At 50.0% G+C, this 22,676-nt stretch overlaps 1 pseudogene; it reads left to right on the forward strand.

The window, feature by feature from the left end:
* LOC131590669 (hydrocephalus-inducing protein-like) overlaps nt 1-22,676 on the forward strand; it is a 57,966-nt pseudogene that overhangs the window by 4,933 nt on the left and 30,357 nt on the right.

The raw sequence follows: 22,676 nt of genomic DNA on the forward strand, positions 1-22,676 counted from the left end.
ACGTGGTGCTCTGCTTTCCCTTTGGAGAACCACAGCACATCCAAAGCCATGTGCTCCTGGAGGATTTCACCTTCACTTGAGGCAATTGTGATTATTTTGCAGTTTTCCAAGAGAGTTGAGAGGGGAAAAAGTTGAAAAATGTCAGCAGTTGTGTTCCACTATAAAGAGGAAAATTGAAGCCATTTGAATTTCAGTCGGGGAAACATTTCCTCAAATGAGGCTTGTGCCAAGCGTGGACTGGTGGGAAGAGCCAGGAGGGTCAAAATCATCTGGTTTAGACTTTTTGAGAGCATTTTGGTGCTCGGGGGTTGATATCTATGTGCTAGAAAATGCATGTTTGCTGTGTCTGTGTATCCCAGAGGGCAGAACCTGTCCTGCTGGCTGAGGGCAGGAATGCCCAGCAGCCCAGCTCACCTGCACAGGCAGCAAGAGCCCCTGGGGAGCCAAGATTGCTTTAATGCTGGAATGTGAGTCAACACTGGTCATGTTTGTCCAGGCAGAAAATGCCTTTGCAGCCCACAGTCAATAGGCACAGCCTGTCTGTATTTCCATCACTTTTGGCAAAGCGATTGCTGTCATGGCTTTATGATTCTTCCTTGCTGCTTTAGTTGCTCATTTAAATTCTCTTTTGCCATCTCCATGTTTTAGGGATTGTCTTGCTGTGTTCCTTCTTTGCCTTTTCAGGTTTGCTTTTATTCCCAGTGAGGCCACAGTGTTTGGTCTCTTCTCTTGTTGGTCTGTTTGCCTGACTGTACCCCCAGAACTGCCCTAGCCAAACCTGATCTGCTAGAAGGGAATTTTTTCCTTCTCCCAGGATAATGTGCTGCTTTGCTTTCAGGTAGCACATCCCCTGTCTGGAACACCACTGCATGGCTGTGTGCAGGCAGAAGCCAGCAGGTTTTTTGGCCTTGTTGAATATGCAGATGACTTGGTGCAGGTGCTCTGTCTCCATCCTGCTGGTGCTGACCTGCTGGGCCCTTCCTTCCCACCGGGCACTGCCCTACTGCCCCTGGCCAAAATGAGCCAGACAGAAGGGATTCAAGTTCTCCCTTGTGAATGATGTGCCTGTACCTCCACAGCTGAAAGTGCTCTGGAAAAGGGATCAAGGAAGGATGTCACCAGGGCACGGACAGGTCTCCTCTCTACCTGTTTCCACAAGTGGCAAAATCATTGTTTCATGTCTTCCCTGCAGTGTGTTCAGCTGGTGCAGGTCTCCATGCAGAGCTCACCTTGTTTCAGGCTGGTGTGCCCCAACGAGGCGTACCGTGCTGTGCCGCGAGGTGCGACTGCCCGTGTGCGCATTCAATTCACCCCCAACGAGAGCAAGGTGAGACTGGAGGAGCCAAAACACACAATTATCTCCAAAGCCACTGTTTTCCCTGCACTCTGGGACAGCCCATTCCATGCTGTGAGCTTGGCTCCAGGCTGGGGGCAGGCAGCCTGCAGCCAGGCTCAGCTTGGCACGTGCTGCCAGGCGCTGCAGCCAGGCCTGACAGGCCCTGCTTCCCTCCCTGCACATTCCTGAGCATTCCCAAGGGAAGATGCACAGGGAACAGGATGAAAATGACAGAGGGCTGTTGAGAGATGTTTGGCCATCTCTAGGTACAATGGAAGGGTTTCATTATTATGGAAAACACTGGAGGAATGAAGAGCTCAGAGAGCTTTCCTCCTTCCTGACTGGCAACAGCTTCCCTGCCTCACCCTGGGCTGGAGCAAAGTGGTGATTTCTGCCCCCTCTGTTGTCCAGCCTTGCAGCTGGGCTGTCCCGCAGCACAAGTGACCAAGGTACAGCTGCAAGGCCAGGGCAGAGGCTGTGCTGTGCCTGTGAGCCCAGCCTGGCACAGGCACACTGAGCTCTAGGTGCCCTTAGCAGGAGCTTGGTGAGCTGCAGGGGACTTGGACACCTGCTGAAAGAGCTGGTGTAGGGCAGGTACAACCTGCAGGCAGAGCTGTGAGCCCAGAGCCTGTGGCAGTGACACTGCTGTGGCTCTGTCTTCATGCCTGTCACTGTGGCTGCTCTGTCAGCTGGCACCCGTTCCGTGCCAAACGTGCTTTGGTGGGGAGATTTGAGCAGCAGTGCTGAGGCCCTGGAGCTCTGATCTCAGTGCTGGGATCTGGAGGTTTGTTCATACAGAAGGGTTTAGCACATGGCATGGAAGGGAGGAAGGGAAACAAACAACATCCAACAGCATCCTGCTACCTCTTAACACTGTTCTTCTGACTTGCTTGGAGAGGCAAAGTTAGAGGGGAGTTGTGAGCCAACTGATGTTTCTACACTAGACCAGAGGTGCAGGATCTTTTTGGGTGCAGCTGTTTTCTCACCTTCCTTTCCTTTTGCTGCTTCGAGTCAGTTTAACACTTTGTCCTATTCTCAAACAGCAGGAATACAGGAACCTAAAGAGGAATGGCCTGTGTTGTTCCCTAGCTCCATGTTCCTTAGAAGGGACTTGGAAATTATTTAACATCATTAAAATTTAGAGTAAAAGTTGTGGCCTAGGGCAGTTCTCTGTATGACCCTAATGGCATGAGAGCTTAATGCCACTGAGATATGTTTTGCAAAGTGCACTGGTGCCTTTAATAATAATAATATTGGTAGAACTTAGTGTTCATTTAGGGGTAGAATAGAATAGAATAGAATAGAATAGAATAGAATAGAATAGAATAGAATAGAATAGAATAGAATAGAATAGAATAGAATAGAATAGAATAGAATAGAATAGATGCCCTTGAAGGGTTCTAGGACATTGTTTTCTTCTGCCATGGGAATGGCACTAAATGCCCTATGCTGAGCTAGTTTCTTTTCCTGCAGGATTATTCCCATGAGCTTGTCTGCATCACCAAAACAGAAAGGATAGTTGTGCCAATCCAGGCCATTGCTGCCCGAGCTATCCTGAACATCCCAGACCAGCTGAACTTCTCGGAGTGTCCAGTCAAGAGCAGCACCAAGAGGACTCTGCTGCTTCGCAACACTGGCAGCCTGGAGGCTCATTACTACATCAGCACCCAGAGGTGAGGCAGCTCCCCTGTCCTTGTGCAAAACACCTTTGGGTGATAATAGGCTTGGGAAAGAGCAACAAAAGGAAGCTGAGCATCAGGGGTGCCCTGCAGCTCTGGCTGGAAGTGAGCAGGATGGATGGCATCTGCTCTTGCTTTCAGTGCTCTTAGCAGGATGCAGCCTTTGAGCTTTCTCTGTCCCACATTTCCTGGAGGGTGCTGGAACATGTGAGGAGCTGGCTTGCACCCTCCTGAGCACAAGCAGCTTCTGAAATGGTTCCCACTGTCAGCCAAATAGCCCCATTCTCTGGGAGGCCACAGGCACGTGGCTGCCCAGTGCTCCTCTCATGAGATGCCCTGCTAATGGTGCTTCATTTAGCTGGGGTTAGATCCTTCAGATTGTAAATGGCATCCTCCCTTTGGGTCTTGTTTCCATGTCTCTGTATTGCTCTAATCTGCATTTACACTCTTGCAGAGTTTTGATTGCTGCTTTTCTTAGAGCAGCTTTCATTGAAATGCTGATAAAATGTGCCCTTTATAGGCTAAATCGGGATATTTTCAAGGAAAAATAAACCAAAGAGCCACGCTGCAAATTCAACAGTAATTATTTCTTGGTCTTCAAGGAAAAGTTCCTTCTCCCTGTCTGATTCCTAGGCTGTAATCTCACAGGACAGGTAGTGCCCTAACATTTGCATCTCTTGAGATGAGGTTGATAGGCAGCAGGACAAGAGAAATTGCTGAGGCAGTGTCAAGTTGTGCATGCAGACAGCTCTTAATCCTCTCAGTGGTTTCCCAAACCATTCTCTGATGGGATTGCTGGCAGTGGGATCCTTGGGTCTCATTGCAGAGAGCTGGATGCAGGGTTTGGGGGAGATGAGGTCATTTTATCCCACAGGATCTCCTGAGGTCTGTATTTCCTCAGAAGTGGGTCAGCAGCTGTTTCTGATCCTGTTTTGTCTCTTTTCTGTTGCCTGTGGTTTCTTTGCTCCCTGCTTGCCCAAGGGACCTGCACTGCAGAAGGAATATCATCCCCAGATGTCCCCTGAGTCCTGATCTCTCTCTTTGTGTTGCAGTCCTTTCTCCGTGGTTCCGGCCATGGGAACTCTGGGTGCTGGTGACAGCGTGCAGGTGACAGTGGGATTTCACCCACTGACCACTGGTGCCCATTTTGGGTCCATGGTAGTGAGCTACAACACAGGTGAGTGCTGGGCACTGCACGGGGCACAGGACACTTCTCCACCACCACTCCCTGTTGTCCCAGCCTCCTCAATTCCCTCTAGATGTGCCTCCCCTGTTCCAGCTTTACCCCAAGGAAAACTGAGAACCAGTTGGTGTTTAGGGGGCTGATAAAGTGGATCCCCTCTAACAGGACTAAGAGTTTTGCTGAGAGTTGCTGAGTGGAGGAAGGAGGAGCCCTGATTCTCCACTGCCTTGTGGCTATGCCTGGCTGAAGTTTTGTTTTATTCTGGCCAGTGCTGTGTGTGAGGTGTGAGGTCTCCATCAGACTCTCTCCAATGCAGTGTATTTCTTGCACACCTCTGTCCCATAGGCTGCTGCTCCACTGGCTTGTCACAGACCCTTTTACTGTGTTGCCCTCTACACATATATATAGTTTCTGTCTAATAACATTTTCAAATCCTCAAGTACTTTTTGGTGACAAATCAAGACAATTTTTTCCTTGTCCCCATTTCCCAGGCCATTCATGCTGTTGCAAACCTCTCACATCTATCTCCCATTTGATTTCTAGACTGAGGAATCCCATTCGGTCTTCATGTAGAAGCTGCTCTGTACTTACTGATCTTTCCTTGGTCCCTTTTTTATTCAATTTGAAATGCTCCAGTTTGGTTTTTGAGATCAGAACAATATCAAATATTTCAAGACTGATGTGGCTGTGTGTTTGGACAGGGAGATGATGATGATGATGATTTTCATGGTGTTCATTTTGTAGTGGTTTGTCATATTGCAGAGCCAGGCTGGTTGTGTTTCCTCACCTGGGTCCCCTCCTGCTCTGGGCTTCACCTCACTTGTTCCTCTGGGCCTCCTTTTTCTGCTCACATGCCCCCAGGTGTATTTGCTTGTCAGCAACAAGGCATCCAAGGGATCAGGAGAGACAGGAATCTCATGGGATGCCCAGGGGAAACCCCAGACAAGCCAGGACTGAACAGGGCTCCTCAGCATCACCTGAAGGACTTGGATGCAGAAATCCTGGTGATCTGAGTGGGTCACCTGAGCACACCTGACAAACCTCACTGTACCTTGGGGCCCAATCTCCACAAACACACTCCAAAATCAGCTGTTTTAGGAGGTGCCCAGGACACCCTCACGCTGCACACACAGAGCTGTCAGGATGTTATAAATGTGCTGACCCATAGAACTGCAAATACAGCTAAAAGCTGTGACCCTTTCTTCTGTGACCTGTGGTTTGCTCTGTTCCTTGGGCTTTCATCAGCAACTGAGCTGAGCAAAGGCTCCCCTTTGCTTTGTTCCAGGTGAAGAAATGATCCACACAAACCTTCAGGGAGAAGCTGTAGATGTCAGCATCGGGTTGAGGACGTATTCCGTGGAGCTGAAGAAGACTTTCATCACCACGTCAAGCCACACAACCATGTTCATCGAGAACAGGAGTAACATCAGAGCCCAGTTCCAGTGGAAGACTTTTCCTAGTGAGGAAGATGAGAATGAAGAGAAGAGGAGGTTGGTTTGAAAGATGCATTTCAGTGAGATACATGGCCCAAGACTAAAACTAACGTAGGGCCTCAGGAGGGTGTTGGTGCTTTTGAATGGCTCAGGCCAAGTGAACCATCCCTGGCATCAGGGTGTGTGTCCCTGGGCTTCAGGAGCTCAGCACTTGACATTCCAGTTCCATTTATACCCCAACCAGGGATGGCATTTTGGGAAGGAAAGGTTGATGGCAATGACTAGCTTTCCTCAACTTCTAATTGGGCCTTTGCTTCTCTAATCTTCTTCCTGCATGACCTGGCAACATCCTTAAACATTTCCTGAGTTGCCAGCCCCTCTTTCCAAAGGTGATGCACCCTCTTTTTTCCCCTTAGTTTGTTCAAAAGCTCCTTTCCCATCCAGGCTGGCTGTCTTCCCTGCCAGCTCATCTTTCAGCACACAGAGACAGTCTGTTCCTGTGCCTTCAAGAATTCTTTCTTGCAATATGTCCATCCTTCCTGGACACGTTTGTTTTTAAGGGCTTTATCCCAAGGTACTCTCCATATCAGTCTCTTGAACAGGCCCAAGTCTGCCCTCCAGAAGTCCAGAGTGGAAGTTTTGTTGATGCCCCTCCTTGTTTCACTGAATATTGAGAACTCTGGTATTTCACAGTCACTGGACCCCAGACAGTGGTGGACAGATGAAGTTAATTCAGTTATTAAGGAATCTCCTGGTGATATCCTGGGCCCCAGGGAGGCAGCAGACTTCCCTGTGGAATGGATCCAGTCAATCTACAGGCCCTCAGTTCCCCTTAGAAGGGAGTTGCCCACTACCACTACTCTTCTTTTCTTCATCTGTCTGACAAAGTGCAACTGGGGAGACTCTCCAGACAGAATTTTTTCTTTAGTGTCATCTGCCTGACCCTCTGGATCCAGGGCCTCATAACTATTCTGTCAGGGCACCTGGGCAGGTGCTGGGGGTCAGGATGGATCCTACTACAGGATTCTACTACCATGCACTGGGATGGGACCTAAAAAGCTCTGGATCATGAAAAGGTCTCTCCAGGAGTTTACTGTCTCCCTCCTGCACAACAAAGTTCCTTCCCTTCTCAGGGCCTCTGTTTTCATGCATATAAAACCTTGAATACCATTGAAGGGATGCAGTGCCTGAATTCATCCATTTCCTTTGGAAGTGCTCTGGGATGCTCTTGAGGAGGGCAGAGCAGGGAACAGGGCAGGTCCCAAACAGAAGAAACAAAGAGTGATGCTGGTACCACAGAGCTGTGACCCAGCTTCATCTCCCCTTCCCAGGGAAGTCCTGCTCCATGATCTTTATCTGCCTCCCCTGAGCATCTCAGTGGTAGGAAAAGCCAGCTGAGGTGGCTGCTGGATTCTCCCTCAGTTTTGGCAGAGGCTTTGAGGCCGGAGGTTCTCTTAAGGGATGCTGGCTTTCTAAACCTCTCCTGTGTTTGCAAGTGTGCAGTAAAACTACCTGTTGTACCAGTGAACAAGTTATGCTCTGATCCACCTGGGACTCCATGGCTTGGGGTCAGCCCTTGCTGGGGAGCTGCTGCTGCTCCTCCCCAAGTGCTTTGCTCTCCTGCACTTCCACTTCTCTCTGCAAATATCGGGCTTATTGAGCCATCTGCTGGCTCTGTCTGTCCCTGTGGCTGCAGGCAGTGTTACCTGCTGCGATCACCGAGAGAGGCCTGCGTGGACAACACGACGGAAGAGAGAAGAAGAGCGAAGAAGAAGGGTTCCTGTGAAGATCGCCGCGCCATCCTGAAGAGCAGCGTCCGGGAGAAGATGATGAAGCTGAAAGAAGACCCCATGCTATTCTCCAGTGATGCTTTTTCCCTTGAGCCAATGGTAAGTGATAGCTGAGAGCCTCACTTTCTTCCTCTAACTAACACTCTAACACTCTAACACTCTAACTCTCGAACTCTTCCTTTTCCCCTTCCCCTTCCTCCTTCTCCTCTTCTGTTTATGCAAGCAAACCCCCACGTTCTCCCATCAACCAGAGCCCTGATTCTGAGGATTGGCATTGTGAGAGGTGATGAATGCCTGGTGTCTGCACAGTGCAAAATCCCTTCTCATCTTGGAGTAAACCCTAGAATAATCCCAACCCCTGCTTTCTTTCCAAACAGGTTAAACTAAGATTTTTATTTCCAAGGAAGGGGATCATGTTCTCTTCTTGTCAAGTGCACCAGTGCACAGAGGCAGTTACATTCTGCAGCTGACAGCAGCATGATGTGACCAACAGCTTGTGTCAGAGCAGTGGGAATGTTGTGGAGAGTGGGAGCTGATCAGCTGAACATGAACAGCTTCCAGTGGTGTATTGAGCTGGGTTTGGAGCGTTTCCTTGGGCTCCTTGTGTTGTTCACTCATCATTGATGCTCTGAATAAAGGCTTACAGGACTGTGGTTGTAAAGGAGAAATGGGAAGTTTGAAGAGAAATGTTTTGCTGTCTCTTTCTGTTTCAGGAGGGAGAGATCGAGCCAAACAGTTCAGTCCAAATCAAGGTGACCTTTAAACCCCTAAAGGCCCGAGAGTATCGAAGTGTGGCCTACTGCAACATCTCAGGTACAGCTCCTTTCCCCTGCTTCTCTCACCCCCACTGAAGCCATGGTGCAAGCCTGAGCCCTCTGGGCTCCCCTGGAACTGCTGGGAAGAGTCCCTGGGCAGCAGGGCAGTGCTGGCACATCCCACTGCCCCTGCAGCTTCCAGGGAGTCTCCTGTGCAAGGCCAGGGTCAGAATCCTGGGTCTGGGCTACTGATCCCAGAACAACCCAGGCAGTGCAGGGAGAAGTTTTCATGGCACGGCTTTGCCAGCATTTCTTCAAAGGAAAATCAGAGTCAAAGAGCTGCAGAGCAGAGCAGCTCTAGAGAACAAGCACCAAGCCCCGCTAGAGCACTGACCTCCAGGATGGGTCCATTTGGCATGGCTCCATCATCAGGCAGCAGGAGCTGAGTTAGAAATGTGCTCCCTGAGCCTGGATCACCTCCCACTGCCCACACACCACCAGACCAGAGGTGGCTGAGCCCCACTGAGCCCAGGGTCTTTGTAGAGGGACCACCCTTGGCCAGCACCTGCTTCTCTCCCTGTGTGGGAATTGGCACCTTGCAGCTCTCAGTCTGTGCAGATAGAACACAATGCTGAGTGTCAGAAGTTGAGGATTTTGGCAACAAAGTCTTGTGCTACTGGGCCAGGTAGTTTGGCAATTGCTGCCCAGCAATTTGCCAGGTACAATTGCCAAACTCTTGATGAGCTTTGTGCCTTCACTGAATGGATTTCAAAGCTCCTCTAGGTGCATGGGAAGGAAACCATAGAATCATGGTATGTTAGGGATGGAATGGACCTTAAAGATCGTCCAGTCCCAAGACCCCTGCCCTGGGCAGGGACACCTCCCACTAGAGCAGGTAGCTCCAAGCCCCAAGCAGCCTGGCTTTGAACACTTTCAGGGCTGGAACCTCCACAACTCCCCTGGGGAGCCTGCTCCAGTGTCTCACCACCCTCACAGTAAAAAATTTCTTCCTAATAGCTCACCTAAATTTCCCTTCTTTGCATTGATACCCATTACTCCTTGGGCTGTCACTACAGGACACCAGAGATGTTTTAAACTTGGCAAACTGGTGGCTAAAATTGGAAACCAGCCCAAGGAATGGGTTAGAAATTGGAAGTCAGCCCCAAGGGATATCTCCTGAGTGAAGAGAAGGGTCCATATCTTCTCTTGCAGTATCAGGAGCTGGTTTTATCCAGCTCAGAGTCAGGGGCTAGCATTCAGGCAGGCTGGAAAATAGAGTGTAACAGTGGGAATTATTGTACTGAAATGAGCATCTCTCCCCAGGCCGTGGGAGCAGGCTGCCCCTGCACCTCAGAGGGGAAGGCCAAGGACCCGTGGTTGAATTCAGCCGTCAAATGCTGAAACTTGGGAACATTTCTGTCAACACCTCCCACGTCTATGAGGTGAGCAGCAGGGGTTGGGATGGATCCTGATGGCTCCTGAGGCAGCAGCAAGCCTGGTGGATCTGTGGAATTCCTGACAACATGGGCAGTTGTGGGCAGGGAATACTGGACGTAGTGGTCAGATCTGGTGGGGTCAGAAAGGTGTGTCTGCTGTTCATGAAGCCCCAGTCCCTTGGCAATGCCAATTTTTGGCAGCTTTCCTTGGGGATCAGCTCAGAAGCTTCCTGAAAAACAACCCCTTGGCATATGAAACCCAGACTGGGTCAAAAAGCTGCACATACAGAGGCTTTTGTGGCAGCACCAGACACAAAGGCACCTTTGCATTGGACTGTTCAGAAGCAGCTGGAACAAATTGGCTGTGTTGAGCTTCAGTACCTTGCAAACAATTCTCAGTTGAGTGTCTCCTGCTTATTCCTGGGAGTCACAGGAAAGCCATCCAGCCTCCTGGCTCACTGCTGGCCCTTGCAAAGGGCTTGGGATTCTTTCCTTTGCTGACCACTCCCTCACCACACTCCAGCTTTGGTGCATCTCTGACTCTAGAAAGACAAAAGTGTTCCTGGGAATAAAGCTAAGGATCTTTCTAGCTATTTGCCTCCCTCTCAAAATAGTGTCAAGTTTGCAAAAAAAAATAGAGAGCAACTGAAAGAGGGAGAAAATAAGGCACTGCATCATGCCAGACTCTTTCAAAAGCTTGCCTGTGGAAAGGAAAAACACATTGGGTTTTTTTACCAAAAGATGGTGCTGTCTCTATATTTGATGGTGATGCCTCGTTATCAATGTGTTGTTCTCATGATTTGGGAAAAGGTGAATGAGTAGATGGTCCTGTTGGAGCTGTGCTAAGTGGGGCAGTGGCAGCTCTCTGGTGATTGACTACGCAGCTGCCCCACATTGCTCTCAGGGCCAGCTCTGAATGAGCTTGGTGATGCTGGCCAGAGCTGGACTGCTCTGTGTCCATGGGATAAGCCCAGGGTGACTCTGGTTATGTGCAGTTACTGCTGCTTTGCATGAAAACCCAAAGGCAGAACTTGTCCTGTTGTATTTTTTCACTTCTGCCTTTCAGCAGCACAAAGCATCTTCTGACTTTTCTGGCTGGGAATTGCATCATTAGAAAATAACTGACAAGAAGGGAAGATTCCACATGAATTTCCATTTCGCTTTCTTGCTGCTGCAGGTGAAACTGATGAACCGAGGAGCTATAGATGCTCCCTTCACCTATATCCCTTCAGCCACAAACGTGGGCTGCTGCTTCAAGTTTGCACCCGAGGAGGGCGTCATTGCAGCAGGTGGGATCCGGACGATTCACATCTCCTTCAATGCCACCGTACTGGGGAGCTTTGAGGAACAATTCCAGTTCCGTGTGGCTGCATCTCCTACGCCTGTGACCCTGACAGTCTGGTAAGGACTCTGGGAGCTTGCTGGGCACATCTGTAGCTGTCTCTGGCACATCCCCCACCTCCCTCATTTTGGGGTCGAGCAGAGGAAAGAGGAGTTTCCCGAGGTCTTCATCTCTGCTCTGATCCTGGCACTGCCCCAGTGTAGGGTGCCCGGGGGCTGGAATGACTCCTCCCTGCAGGGATCTCCCTCTGCCTTGGGCCATGGCAGGCAGTGGGATGGAGCAGCTTTGGGCAGTAGCTGCTCTGGGCTGTCCCAGCTGAACACCCAGCAAAGCTCCCAGGGCTTTGGAGATGGGGCAGCCTGGGTGATTCTGCACCAGCAGCAGTGTTTTTAAAAACTTCTGCTCATAATCCATCCCAAATGGGCAACAGCAGCCTCACCTCACCTGTCATGGCCATGCTGTGGGGGACAAGCTGTGCTCCCAACTCCTGTGCAGAGAGTGCTCCAGTCCCTCCTTTCCACAGCCAGGAAAGGGCTGGGAGACAGGGAACTGTGCAGCAGGAATGTGCCAAGGACATGGGCATCATCCCATGGTCTGGTGCCATTGCAAGAGATAATCCTGGCCCAGCAAAGGGAGAAGGGGTGATAATGGGGGAGGCAGAGCTCAGTCCTCAGTTCCACAGCAGCATGAGGGCTTGTCCCTGCTAGCCTGAGCCATGTGCTGGTAGGATAAAGTCGTGCAAGCAGGAAAGCTGATGCTGGCTGCTCTGGAGCTTTGGAGCTAGGCTGCTGCTGTTGGAAGGCACTGGATCAAGGCAGTAAAGAAATGAATGCAACCTGCACTTGATTATACCAGTGAGATAAGGGAGATGGATAAAAAATGAATAAGAAAATTATGACTTAGCAAGAGGAAAGTGGTGAGTAGGTCTGCCCGTAGTGGAGAAACAATTATGCTGGCTTTGTTTTTGGAGGAAAAGTGCTGCTCTTTTATTTTGGAAATCAAGAGGGAACCTTTCACCATCAATTGATTCTCCTCTGTCTCCCCCCAAACTGGTCCTGGGATATTATTGCATAAGCAGCTTTCTCCTTGGGCAAGGGCAGGTGTCTCTTGTAGAGATGTGTAGAGCAGAGCCAGTGGCAGTCCTGGGAACACAAGAGAAGGCACAGTTCACTGGTCCTTGATTTTTAACCAAAAAGCAGAGTGGGCATTGATTGGTGTCAAGCACAAAATAAACTCGTGAGTGTTGTGCAGCTTCAAGTGCTGATTTCAGTGGATGTTGGTGACTTTTGGAGCCTGTCTGCTGGGTTCAAGGACAGGTGAGGTGGCGTGGTAGATTCAGGACACCCCTGTTTGGTTGTTTAAGCCATTGCCCTTGGCTGTGCCGGCTGCTGCACTGGTGACAGGCTGGTCCTTTCCTCTAGGATTCATCTGCCCACTGTGCAGAACTGTTGCTGCTCTTTTCAGAGGATGCTTGGGGCTTCTCTGGCTTCATGTCTCTAAACTCTGTCTGTAATGATTGTGTGGGTCAAAATCTCCTGAGAAAGCTCCTCCATGGGAACACCAGTTGGAGCTAAGAAGCAGCAAAGCAGGGAGCCCGTGGCTGGAAAGGCTGGTTACAGAAGTTTGTGGGGACTTTTATGTCCATCACATTACAGATGGGGAAACTGAGGCAATGGAGCCATGTCTGGGTGTGTGTTCAGGGTCCTTCATGGCACCACCAGCACCTGGGGGCTTTTCCTGCCTGCCCTGTGCACAAATCCCCACCAGTGGCTGTTGGCTGATGGCCACTTGGCTTCAGCTGCCTCCTGCCCACACGGACACTGTGCTGAGCACATGGTGCTGTGTTGATTGGAAACCCACGGTGCCCCTGGCACCAGGCTTTATGTCCCCGAGCCACGGCTGCCACAGGCTTTGTGAGTCCCTTTAACCGAGGCATTTCCTCCTGCTCTGTGCTCGTCATCGCAGGGGCTGTGTCACTGGACCTGCTTTACACTTCGACCTCCATGAGCTCCACTTCGGTGACATCTCCTTTGGTGAGTGTTCCCTGGGCTTGGGCACAGCGTGAGGGACCTGTGCATTCCAAAATGAACCACTTGAACATAAAAACATCCATCACTCGTGTTCTGCCACAGCAGCCTCTTCAGGCTGTGAACTCCAGGGCTGCTGGTGCCTCAGGTAGCATTTTGCCATTGTAAGATCAAACAGAACCAAGGAATAGAAGCTCTGGGCTGTGCCTAAAGTTGTTTTTTCCCCCCATCTGTGTTCAAATGACTCTTGGTGAGCAGGCCTGGGAGAAGTCTCCTCCCCACAGAGCTGGCCAGCCAAGCCAGATGTGCACTGCAGAGCAGTGGTGGCTGGTGTCCGGGCTCTGCAGGACATCCCCACCATGTGTGGCTGTATCTCTGCCTTTCCAGCATGGAAAGCAAATCTCAGAGCTAAAGTGGGGTAAACCCTTGCAGGCAGCAATCACAGTGAGCAGCATGGGTGTGATGGCCCCCTTTGTTAGGTGAGGTGGGACATGGTTCCTAATCACTGCTCTCGAAGCAAGGCTCAGGTTTGCCTCCAGCTGAATGTGCTCTGAGCTGTCACCTGCTCAGTCTGTTTGGGCCAAACCAAGAGATGCCTTAAGGATGCTGCAGAGAGAAACTGCATTAGGGTGCTTTGCATCACGTTCTAGCTCCTGATTCCATCCTCACTTTCTTTTGCTGTAGCTTCTTCTCAATGACAACTCACTGTTTATACATCTTGCAAACAGAGGGAGCGTTGGCAGACTTAACAGGGAATTTTACAGCTTGAATTTTCAGAGTAAATGCTTGGTCTGGGTGCACAGTCATGAGGGAGAAATAACTGGTGCTGGTTTGGGGCAGGTGAAGGAGCTCTTCTCCATCAGAAAGAGAGACACTACCAGTGCTCAGCAGGGCTAAGAGTGGGCATTTTCAAGTTTGAAGTTTGGAATCAGTGTCAGAGGGAACTGAGTGATGATTAATTCCTCATGTAGCTTCTCGGTGAGCTGTAGTTCAGATAATAAAGAGCTAAACTCCAATCACCCTTTCGTCCTACCAGGGTATTCACACCAGGAGTCATGACACAATTGGTGCCTAAATGGATATTTGTGTCCTTTTCCCAGGCTTTCCCCGCACCATGACCTGTCGCCTCACTAACACCTCCCCGGTGGCCGTGACATTCAAGCTCCGCATGTCGGACGATGGCACGCAGCCTGCTGTCAGTAGTTTGGATCAGATATGCAAGGACAGTGACCCATCCTGGAGAAAGGGAATTCATTTCTATGTGGAGCCAAGGGAGTTTACAATGAATCCCAGCCAAGGGACCATCCTCCCCCAGGGACACCAGGATATCGAGGTATGGGAAGAGTCCAGCCACACACGCTTCAGCACCAGGGCTAAAGCTTCACTGGAGTGTGGGAGGGCTTTAGCTCTGCTGCCAGCTTTGAGGATCATGTGAGTGAGAGATCTGCACTGGCCTGAGGCCTCTGTTAGCTGGGTTACTCAGGATGTTCCTGAAGCAGCACTGTTTTGTTCCCAAAATCATACGCTGAGATCACATACTATATGGTAAAGTACTGGAGCCATTCTTGTGTTTTTGAGAGCAGTTTCTTTGACTGCAAGTGGGCAGAGGAAGGATGAGGACAGAATAAGAGATGTCATTGTAGAAAGCAGTTTGCTTTTCTTCTTGGTCTCATGTCTCCTCTCCTGGGGAGCAGAATGATTTGTGTTCATTGCAGGGATCTCCAGTAGAGACAAAAAGCTCTGCAGCCATGAACTGCCCAGCACCTGCTGGGCCACATTTGCCCTCAGCTTCCTACTGTAAAGCTGAACTCATTCTGTCCAAGTCAGCAGATTTCATCTGCATTTGTGTCATTGTAGTCAGATGAAAAATTGGCCCCTTAATTTGAGTACAGTGGTGTGTAGAGCTTTAGCCTAATGTTTTCATTTAGCTGACCTATGCCCTAATAGCAAGGTGTGTTTAATAAATCTGGGATTGCCAGAAGGCTTTTGTTACTCTCAGAGACTGTGCTCTACACATGGATCAGCAGAATAATGAAATTAAAAAATCCTCCCTTTCCTTACCATGAAACAAGAACTGGAGAATAGCACATGTGGGTAATGAGCTTTTATAAGGAAGAATTTAGTGCTCTTCTCTTCCACCAGGTGACCCTGTGCTCCAACACGGTGATGGAATACTACCGGAAAATGCTGGTGGACCTGGTGGACCTGGAGGGTGTTGGCAAGGAAGTGGCATCACTGATCATCTCAGCCAGGTACCTGCACTTCCCTGGCCTCTCCCAGCACACTGCCTTGCACAGGGTTTGCTGGCTGCAGCTCCCAAGGAGAAGTGTTGTTTCATGTTCTCATGTGGTGACCAGCTGGACATGAGAACAGCAGTGCTTGGAAAGCAGCCTGTGGTGAAAAGCAGCCCTGCTCACAGCCCAGCACAGTCCTGGGCCTTTTTCTAGAGGGACCAGGAATGATATCATTTATTGGCCTGGTTTTTGGTGCTTGAGCTGGAACACATTTCCCGAGGACCTGCTCTCCTTCTTCCTGCAAGAGATGGAGCTGTGCTGGGTTGAGACCCCCCTGCTTTGGTTTGGGGCACACCAAGCAGCCTGCTGAGAGTCAGGGTCTGGTTCTGTTCATGAGGGCACGTGACAGTGGGGAAGTGGCTCACAGCCAGAGTGGTGAGGGCAAGATCTTACAAGGGGAAAAGAGCCCTTGATGTGGCAAGTCAGCTCTAGTTTTTCTCCTTTCCTCTGCTTCCCATTTTGAGCTTTAATGTTTTCAGACTTAAACCAAAAGTTGTTCTTGCTGCAGCAGAATTCCATCCTGCCAGTTTCATGACAAGAGGGATGCAGTTCCCTGGTGCTGCTCCCTCTCTCAGGCAGAGCCATGCAGTCAGTGCCTGGGCTGCAGTTTTGTCAAGCAAGTGCAAATGGGGACAGTCAGTGCATGGAGCTGTGGAGTGAAGGACCGAGGGAGCTGTAGGAACTGGGAGGGGGTGATCACCCACTCTGTAGGGCAGGTGGTGTCCCATGCCCTCCAAAGCTGGGGCAAACAGCTGAGTTTTCAGGCAGGGCAACAGCCCCGTGGGAGAGAAGGGAGTCATTTTCACTGAGACACTGGAGTCGTGTGTTCCTTGAGCCTTAGTGAGCACTGATCCTTGTTGGGAATGCTCCCCCAGAGCTCATGGATCACAGACACTGTTACAGGAGTCCTTGCAAGCCTTCTTGGGTAAAGGAGAGGCTGAGGCAGCTGTGGGACAAAGAAAGTGCTCTGCCTGGGGCACTTGGCAGCCTCTGGGTGCTGCCTCTCAGGGTTTGCCCCTCCTTGACAAGACCTGTTTGAGTGGGAAGGCTTTGAAGGCAATTTATCACTGTAGGGCTGTTAAATGTCTGTTTGACAGTGACAAATGGGTTATCTATCTTTGGGGGTAAATGTTCTCTGTTCTCTCAGTATCTCTGATTCCCTTGGGGTCATCTCTTTGCCCAGATGTCTGGTTCCTGAGCTGCAAGTGTACCCCCAAATCATGCGCTGCAATCAGTGCCACCTGAAGGAGCCATACGAGAAGAAGTTCATCATCACCAATAAAACTGACCTTCCTGGCTGCTACGGGCTTATTCCCCAGGTTTGGCATTGCATCCACTTCCTCCTCTCAAATATTATTGAGGAGATTATTAGGGGAAAAAAGGGTTTGGATAAGACCTTGCTGGTTTCTATTCAGTCTTATTCAGATCTGCTGAGAACAGGATCCTACCTGAATGTAAACTTTAGGAGGCAGTTTAACCTCCTGAGGAAACAGTTTATGTTCTAGTCTTCAGGGTTTTTTCTGGTGGGAGATCTTAGAGGGTTGTGAAAAGCTGCTGCACCCCCAGACACCAACAGCTGTGCTGGCAGCCTCCTTGCAGGACCCCCTGAGAATGCTAAGCCTGCAATTCTTGTATCTTACTTGGGCCTTTTACCTTTGTCCTGGGGATTTTGAAAAATGTGTGTAAGTTGCTGTGGCAGTGGATGTTAAGGAGTTTAAAGTTGAATTTGGAGGTCCCTCTGAAGTTGCATTTGATTCTGTCCCTTCTAGAAACGCAAGGAGGACTCTCCTGTGTTGTACTCCAGCCCCAAACCCTGTGGCATTGTCCAGCCTCACAGCACTGCAGAGATTCCGGTTACAATCGAGGTCCAAACATTGGGCGATCATCGCACCAATGTTCTGATCGGCGTGTTTGGGGATGAAAGAAACCCACTGGTGAGTGCAAGGGGAGATGTGTGCCTTTGTGCAACTCCTCCTGGCAGGGTGCAGAGTGTGCAGGGATTCTTCTGGGAAAAACAGGCACAGGCTGCTGTGGAGAAGGACAGAAGGGATTGGTGGCATAAAGTGCTTATGCCTTATAGGTGGTAATCTCAGTGTCCACACAGAATGTAGTTCCTAAGATGGAATTGAGGATAATTTTAGTTAATTAATCTTTAAAATGCTATTAACTTTGGAAATATCTGTTTTCAAATGTCATCTCTTTAAGCACAAAAGATGATGTCAGAAGACTTCTGGGAACATTGAGCTTTGTGTAAAAGAAAGGAAAGCTGGCATTTGAAGAGTAGTTGCAAGGATTGAAACTTATATTAAAACACATTGAAGTGATGATGGCAAATTCCCTGGATGGCACCAAGTATCTGACCCTGGTCCATTGTGACACTGCATGTAAATCAGTCAGCAGGAAGGACAGGCAGTGCAGGCTGTGCCAGGGAGCCTGAAGTTTGACACAACAGTTGCTTTCAACTATCAGGCTGCTTACCTTAAGCAGGAGGGTTTCTCCCTACCAGAATAAGCAATTGTTTAACTGTCAGCCTGGTCTTAACTAGACATTTCTTGCAAAGCTTTTACCTTGGGCCAATAATTTGTATTTTGAAAGTTTCTTTTACCTTAATCCTTTTTAATTTGGAGGTGAATATGTTATTTTCTTATTTTTTTTTCCCCAAAAGCCCACCATTTCAGCTGGAGTGTGGTTAAATAATAAATAATAAATAACTTGAGTAGAGTTGAGCTGTTTAAGCTTTTTTAGGTTTCCCTGTTGTGGTTTGTTTTGGCTTTTTTAAAAATCTTTCTTTCCTGCTTCTTCCTGGAACAGAGAGCAGAACTCCTGAGCTCTGGAGAGCTGGCAGAAATCTATGGAACTCCAAAGAAGATAGACTTTGGCATGATCCCACCGCTACAGCCGAGCTCACAAACTCTTACCCTCTTCAACAAAGGTCTTGTCCCTGTAGACTTCAGGATAAAGATTGTAAGTACCTGTGGGGCTGTTTTCCAGGGAATTGACTGGTAAGTAGCAGCCATGACTTTTTATGACTGGTTTTTATATGCAAGATTTCCATCTGGCCCATGTGGTGTGAGAGGTGGCAGGATACTCCAATATTCCATCTGAGCGAGGCAAGAGGAACCTGGCTCTGGAGTGGTTTTAGCTGGGGCCCTCGGTGAAATCAGGTGCAGAGATGTTGGAGCAGAAACGAGTCTGGATTGTGTTGACAGGTCCTCCCTTAACTTTATGGAAGGTCTTTAGATGTGTGTGTCACATTTTTGGAGCTCTGAGATCAAGAGAAACCTGTGGTCCTTTGCTCCCCAGAGAGCCTGGATTTCCCTATGGTTTCCCTGTTCCAGCTCCATTTGCTTTGTGCCAAACTGCTGTTTGTAGTGGAGAGCAGGGTGTGAGCTCTGTCCTCAGGCTGCAATTGTCACACCTCCTGTGGCTCAAGCCAGTTGGGCTGTGCACACCAAGATGTGTGGGGGTTGTGCACCCCCCCAGCCTGGGATCTTTGTGCTGTTGAAGAGCATCTTTGGGGAGCAGCTGCAGAGAAAGGCTGTTTTAATATGTGGAGCTTGCACAGGGCAGAAGGAGCTGGGGCTGCTCCCCTGGCAGGGAGAGCAGGGCTGGCACAGCCGGGAAGGGCTTGTAGGCTGGGGCTGGGGCTGGGGCTGGCTGGGTTGTCTGCCAGGGAGGGGGAGATCTGGGAGGGGCTTGAGGTTGGTTTTTCTTCATGCTGGATGTGTTGAACTTGTGGAGCTGCTTCAAACCTGATACTATGGCCTTGTATTTCTTTGTGGATAAAGCATCAGGCCATGTGGGAGAGTCCAGCCACAGCCTCCTGGGCCAAGGAGGAGGGCTGTGAATTTGAACTTGCTGCTTTTCCAGCTGTCTGGGGGATAAATGCAACCTTCAAGTGAGGGGTTTTTCCAGGGCAGCTTTCTCTAACTCCACAATGAAATTCTGCTTTCAGCCTTTGCAGAGAGCAGTGCACCTTGGCTGGGTGGGCCTGGCATGTAAATGATGGGTTTCACATGCTCGTAGCAGGGCTGGGCCTGCAGAGCTGTGTCTGTACAGCTGTGCTGGTGCAAGACCTTTCCTCCCTCCTCTGAGCAGCTTCCAGCTCTCTTGCCCAATCCATGCAGTCCATGAGAAAGCAGATGACAAGAGTTCTTGGGAAGAGTGGGCCATGTGCACAGAGCACACATCATCCAGTTTCCTTTCTGCTTCTTGCTTTTCTGCTCTGCTATAACCATTTCGAGGTGGCTTTTCCAAAGCAGAGGGCACTGGGGCACCTCTCTACAGCTGATGGTCAGTGGGAAGTGAGGGCTTCAGTCCTTCAGGGGATCTTGAGAAGCACTGATGGCCCCTTGGGCAAGAATAGTTTGGTGTTGGGGTTGCAACTGGTATTGCAGTGATGTTCTTCAGGATCTCAGCAGTGTCCTCCAGCTGTGTGGTTTCTGGAGTGGGATTTGAGCAGTCCTGGCTTCCTCTGGCCTTAAGCCTTTGTGAGAAGGCAGGAGAGAGAGAAAGCAGCTTTCCTTGGCACACACTCCAGAGCAAGAGTGGGGAAGGAACACTCTCCTGAGGATAAACATCCCTTGGGTTGGGCAGAACTGGGTTCATTAGGTGAGTCTGTTAAAGGAGAGGAAAATACAGGTTGGATGAGCTCTGCTGTTGCCTGAGACTGTAGCTCAAATTTAGGGAAATGAAGCCTTTATGATTTTTATCCTCCCCTCTTTAGTCTGTCCTTTTCTTATATCCCACAAGAGATGAAGGTGTATGGTTTCCATCCTAAATGCATCTTCTGCTTGTCTTACAGGCTGATAAACCCCAGTGCTTTGTTCTTGAAACGGAAGAAGGAGTGATCCCCGCTAGGGGTGAGGTTCCTGTGACTGTCACAGCCATCCTGGATGACACTGGGCATTTTGCTGACTCCATCCAGCTCTTCATCGGGAACAGCTTTTGGTTCAGCTTCTTACTGAGGGCTATGGGCACTGGCACCACAATTGTCACAGACAAACCACTGGCCCCAGAGCTCAACTTGGGATACCAATTCAGGTAGGAGATCTCCCCACTCCCACCTCTCCTCCTGTCTCAACAAGGAGCAGTTTTGCTGTAGTCCTTCAGGCAAAATCTTCTTCAGTGTTCCAATCCCTGAGTCCTTCCCTGAAGGCAGAGATTCCTTCAGAAACATGTGGTGGCCAGTTGAGAGTTGTTAGATACCCTCAAAAGCCACTGAAAGGGAAACCAGTTGCTAAATGGCCACTGAATTGTCTTTAGTTGTAATACATTTATGTCCTCACTTGATCAAGCAGTGGTGTCACAGCTGCCCCAGAACAAAAGGTTCCCAAAAGGGCGCCCGGGTGAGGCGGTCCCTCCGTGGGGCTGAGGGACCAAGGGAAGATGGCCTCACACCCTTCCCTTCTGAAATGGCACTTCCCAGGCAAGCAGGGCCTGGGAACAGAGAGACAGGAGGGTACCAACCCCCCCAGGAAGGCAGGAGCCCACGGAGCAGTTCCAGGGCCAGATGGAAACTGCTGGTTTGTGTGGGGCCCGCACTGCCCCTGCCGCTTCCTCCTGCTGTTCCTGGGCCCTGCTGCTGCCCTGCTGTGCCCAGGGCCTCGATGGCTTTTTTGCTGCCAGCAGAGTTTGCAAAGTTCACTTCAAAACAGTTTCTAATTGTTCTACAAACGGTAGAACTTCTAAAAGTTCTACAAATGGCTATCAGTGCAAAACCAACGATGCTGCCAAGGAGAGAGGCCCTGCTGCCCTGGCTTCCTCTCCTGGAGCAGGCAGATGATTTTTACCAGCTTGCTGGGATCATCCAGAAGCTGCCTCTGAGCTGCCTTTTAGAAATGCCTGCAATCATACCCTACACACAAGGTCCTCAAGGGCAGCATCTCAAAGATTCACTGACAGTGTCAGGCATAGAAAAATGCAAAATACAGTAACAGGACGAATCAGCCCAGAACAAACATTTTGGAGGAAAACACCAGGTCCTGTTAGTCTCGCCTTGAAAATGCTACATTAGCATTATAAGCAGATTTCTCTTTGCAATAATGACATCAGAAGGGCAGCTGATCAGACAGTTTCTGGTCCACATTAAGAGCTGGAAATGAAGACAGTCTCCAAGTTATTAACACCTCAGATTGCTCATTGGGAGCAATCTGATGACCAGGGAAACAGCTGCTCCCACACCATCTTCCATCCTGGCTTCTCTTCTAGCCACCTTCCCAGTACTCATCAGTTCCAAGTAACAAACAGGGGCCACCATTTCCATCGGCTCTTCTGGAGCGTGGAATGCTGGAGGCCACCCAAGAAGAAGGGCCAGAGCGTCTCAGCCCTCAGCAGCCCCAAGGCCCAAGAGGATTTCGAGCCCCCCGGTCGTACAAGCGCCGTGTTCGGGCTGGAGCCAGGCTCATGGGAGCTGCAGCCAGGCGAGTCTGTGGACATGGTGCTGCGAGGCTTCTCCCACACCCCACAGGTGAGGTCCCCACCAAGGGCTGAGCCTGGGGAGCCCTCAGATCCCCTCCCCTGGCCTTGTTCCACAGTGCCTTGACATTTGCCTGGGGAAATGAGCAAGGGCCTTCAAGAAACTGGTTTAAGACCGCACGTTTCTGTGGCAGCACCAGTTGCTTTCCTTGCTGGCCACCAGCAGACCAGCTAAGGCTCTATTGGGATTCCACAGCTACCAAAACCCAGTGCTGATCCCAAAGCAGGGCTGGAAGGAAATAATGCTCTTTTGGGGCAAACAGTGTTGCATGCTGAGTCAGCAAAGAAGGGCAGAGAAAGAAATTACACTTAGGCTAGGAGCACAAAAAGAAAGTGAATTAAACAAGTGCCAAGTGGTTTCTCTGGGGTAAGCACAGATAAAACAAAAGCCATGTGAAGGGAGGGAAGTTCTCACAAGTGCCTTTTGTGGGCATTGGGGTGCAGTGTTAGAGACAACTGAGTGCAGAATAAATCAGCTGCATCACGGCAAGAAAAGGAGGCAGTGCCCACTGTAACTCTGTGGCAGGAATAGGGCCTGTGGTGGGTGCTGAGCCAATGCAGGGCATTTGCTGGTGCCCTGCCACCATCCACTGCTGACAAGTGACTCTTGCATGCAGGAGGTGCGGGATTACATGAAGTGTGAAGCTCTCGTTGGCACAAGCGTGGTGACAAAGAAGATAATAGAAACAATCATTAGCTGCAAGTTCATAGATCCCTCTATAGAAGTATCAGCCAGAAAACTCTCTTTCCGGGTGGAGAAGGTAAGTCTCTGGATTGTATCCTGGCATTGAACAGCATGGCTGAGGGGGGTGTGTCCTTGTGTTAAAGCCCCTCTTGGCTCTTCCTGAGGCACTTGGTAAAGTGAGTGAAGATGCTTTTAGAGATGAGACTGGTATTTAACTCCCCCAAAGTAAAACTGCAGTT

The sequence above is a fragment of the Poecile atricapillus genome, chromosome 34, assembly GCF_030490865.1.
Source record: "Poecile atricapillus isolate bPoeAtr1 chromosome 34, bPoeAtr1.hap1, whole genome shotgun sequence".
NCBI lineage: Eukaryota > Metazoa > Chordata > Aves > Passeriformes > Paridae > Poecile > Poecile atricapillus.